Raw genomic sequence first — 4,209 nt, forward strand, 5'->3', positions numbered from 1 at the left:
TCTCAGTGCCAAATTCTTCCTTAGTTACCTAGTGCTACTGTAACAGAAAAACCACTAGTGGTTTTCTTTAACAAACAGAAATTTTATTTTCTCTCAGTTTAAGAGACCAGAAGTTTGAATTCATGACACTAGTCCTAGAGGAAGTTTTTTTCTTTCTGCAGTCTAGGGAAAAATGCCCTTGTCCCTTTTCGAGTTTCTATGCCTTGGTGATCTTCATGTGGCTTGGTGTCTATCACCACAAAACTGGGGTTTCTTGCTTCCTTGCCAGAATCTGCTTTTATATCTCAAAAGAGTTTGACTCAAGATGCATCTTACACCAACACTGTCTCATTAACATTACAAAGAAAATCTATTCTCAAATGGGATTATAACCACAGGTATAGGAGTTAGGATTTAGAACACAGATTTTTTGGAGACACAATTAAATCCATAATTTCATTCCAGGATTTGTCTAAATGTTCCCCTGAATCAGTGTACATAATCGTAAATACTTTTTAAAAAATTAACCATTTTTTAAAATGCCTGATACAGCCTTAGCATTCAGTAGTACATCAGCCTGAAAGACCACAAATAGCCTTTAGTTCCACTGTCAAACAGCAGTGTGTATTGGTAGATGTTATGTTCCAGGTATTGGTATGTGGCCATATCCTAAGGAGAGGAGAGGGGAAAGAAACAGTTGCTTCCAAAATTCTATAAACATAGTATTTATATTACTTTATCATTGTTGTTTTGATAATGCAGCTACAACTTCTTTAACACATCCCAGCAAACAAAAATCAAGTAAATTAAAATTAATTTACTTTTGAGAATATCCCTAAATTCTACTACTTTTGACAAATTGATTTATGGTGTCCTGGTGTGAAACAAATCCAAGGTTAGGATTCATTTTATTAATGCTTCATTCTGAGTTCTTACAGACTCATAATCAATTAATAGGAGGAAGTTTTACAAGTGGACTAAACCTGCTAAAAATATTAGTTAACTGAGACAGAGCCCCCACAGTGCTGTATTCTTTACCTGGCAGTGTTGTATTGAAAAATCATTTCCTTTGCTGCTCCCACCCTGCCAGCTTTGCATATGAATCTTGCTTTTGCTTGGAGGTTATATCTAAACCCCTTTGCGCCTGTGTAATATGATTAAGAATGTTGTTGATGGGAATTATGTGAACTCCCTACTTGTAAACCACTTTAAAAGTAACTTGCCTGCCCGTCCTTGTCGAGCAGTCTTGGAGCAGCAGCTCCGACTGACTCCTTTTTCTTGTACAACAAAATAAAATTGCCTTTCCTGTTCTCCCGCCTCAGTCTCTCGTTTTCGGCCAATATTGAGTCATGCCGAGCAAAAACCTGGGGTTTCCATAGGGTAACATAACCACCTCATTAAAAAGAAATAATCAGAAGACCTTAATTCAGTTAAGCAGCACACACCAATACATTAGTTACTTTGAGCCAGATATATTATCACCCTAATTTGTTCTGCTCCCTGCCCCCAATCCATTTTATACGCTATTTCAAAATTAATATTTCCAAATCTCATAAACTTATACTCCCTGTTTCATCTCTCCAGACTTTATACAAACTCTTTTACTTGACTTTCAAGGCTTTCAGCTTTAGATTCAGCCTTGTTTTCTAGTCTTCACTTTGATACCTAAACACCAACCCAGTGGAAATATCCATCATTCCCAAGTGTGTTCTGAATGTCCTTACCTTCAAGTTTTCTGAAACACTAGAACATATTACAAATTAAATATCTGTGATGGAACCAAATGAACTATTATACGATGTGAAAATCTTCACTGTTCTTTAAGATGTAGCTTTACCTTATTCAGTGATCTTCCCATTTCAGATTCTTATGAGAATTTTGAGACTACAGAATTAATGAAATCCTAGGGACTGTGTCAATTTGTAGGGGAAAATAATTTTGAACTTGTTCCTTACTGTTACTGCTTACATTATAGAAAGTCAAAAATCTATCCTCGAGATAAAAGATAACATGACTGTGGAGAAATGCTCCATAAGCTAACATATCATATATTATCAAATTTGGGGCATAGTTCAAATCATCAAATTCAATTAAGTATGTGGGAGATGGCTTTGGACAAAGCAACATTAGAAAATGTATTCATTCTTCTCTGCCAAAAATCTTTGCTCTCAAACAAAAATGTCTATAGAGACATAAATCTATATTGATCAGTTACCACTGTAATTCTTTTTTAAAAAAATATTTTATTTTTTATTGTACTTTAAATAAAGGTTTAGACTAGTTTCTCATTAAACAATTAATACACATATTGTTTTGTGACATTGGTTGACAACCTTACAACATGTCAACACTCTCCCCTTCTTGACCTTGGGTTCCCTATTACCAGCTTTCCTGTCCCCTCCTGCCTTCCCGCCTTGCCCCTCGGCTGGTGTGCCCATCTAGTCTCTCTCTCTCTGTCTCTTTTTAATAGGCCAGTCTAATATTTGGCTGAAGGGTGAACCTCAGGAATGACTTCTTTACTGAGCTAAAAGAGCGTCCTGGGGTCATACTCTTGGGGTTACTCCAGTCTCCGTCAGATCTGTAACCACTGTATTTCTTTGCAGAGAAAACACAGACCATTTTTCAGTTATAGTGGAAGTACATGAGGGCTTGCAAAATGAGAAGGGTGATTTTGGATGCCCTGCAGAATGAGGATAGGACAAAGAGTGAGAAAGAGGATACCCTCATTATTGTATCAACATAGACAACTGAGCACTCATACCTCGGAGAGGGGCAATGTGGAAGATAGCATAAAGGCAGATTATTTTGATAATTGTTATCTTAAATTATAAATGTCAACTGTAAGACATACATGCTCATTACACCTTATTATTTGCTCAAAAACTTTTAGTTAAATACCCACCTAATTCCATGTAATGGAAATTTTCTCTACTTTATCTCATTTTCAGTGATAATTAACACTTACAAATTTTCATTACAAATGAAAGGCATACTTCACAGAAAGGACTGAGCTCAGAAGACCTGGCATTGTCATCAGAAAGAGAAGTTGAGGAGTTGCTAAAGATTATATTTACTGAATACTTTTTGCCCAACTTAACCCATTAGAATTTCAACAGTCTATACATTGTAATTAAATTTAAAAAATTGAGATCAAATTTCAAAATGGATAGTGACAGTAACACAACATTGGGAATATAATTAATGTCACTGAATTCTACACTTAAAAATAGTTGAAATGGAAAACTTTTTGTTACATATGTTTTGCAACAATAAAGTTAAAAAAAAAAAAAAAGACTACCGAGACCAAAGATATTGATGAAAAGTGAAGGTTCTCTCAGATGAAAAATTGGAGTGCCACATACATGCAACAAGCAAATTTTTAACCAAGGAAGAAAAGTAAACAAATACAAAAAAAAAACATAAGCTCATACCTACAAAAGTGGGTTTTATGACAGATTAAATAAGACACAACAGATGGCTATGTTGCAGGGTGACAAACAGTGCTGTGACTAGATCATAGCTCCCTGAGGACAGAGACTATACATTTTGGTAGAAGTAAGCAATAATTGCTTATGGCACAAAATCCAAAGGCAGAAAGGCACTGGTCAAATCCTAACTATATCACTTTATCAACCATGTGACTGTGGGCAAGTCATTTAACCTCTCTGAATGCCAGTTTACTCATCTGTGAAATACAGATCAGAATAGTTTCTGTTCAAGGGTCATTCTGAGGAGTATAATATGCCTAAGCACTTGGAGCATAAATTTGAATAACAGTCATATGAACTGTTCTTCCTTGTAGGCATATAGATATTAACCTATCACTGACAGCATCGTCGTACCTCAGGATTGACCTTGAAATGTTCTTTTCTTGAAATGTTCTTTTTGATGATGAACGTACCACCATTCCTCTTCAAGTTGTCATTCCTGGCATAGTAGACCACATGACTGTCTGATTCCAAATGGTCAATACCAGTCCATTTCAGCTCATTAATGCCTAGAATATCAATGTTTATGCATTCCATTTCATTTTTGACGATTTCAAATTTTCCTAGATTGATACTTCCTAGATTTCATGTTCTATTACTGGATGTTTGCAGCTATTTCCTCTCATTCTGAGTTGTGCCACATCAGCACACTAAGTTTCCAAAAGCTCAGTTCCATCCACCTCATAAAGCTCCACTCTACTTTGAAGACGCAGCCTTCCCTAGTAGTGTCCAGAGTCATTGT

The sequence above is a fragment of the Loxodonta africana genome, chromosome 14, assembly GCF_030014295.1.
Source record: "Loxodonta africana isolate mLoxAfr1 chromosome 14, mLoxAfr1.hap2, whole genome shotgun sequence".
In the NCBI taxonomy this organism is placed as follows: domain Eukaryota; kingdom Metazoa; phylum Chordata; class Mammalia; order Proboscidea; family Elephantidae; genus Loxodonta; species Loxodonta africana.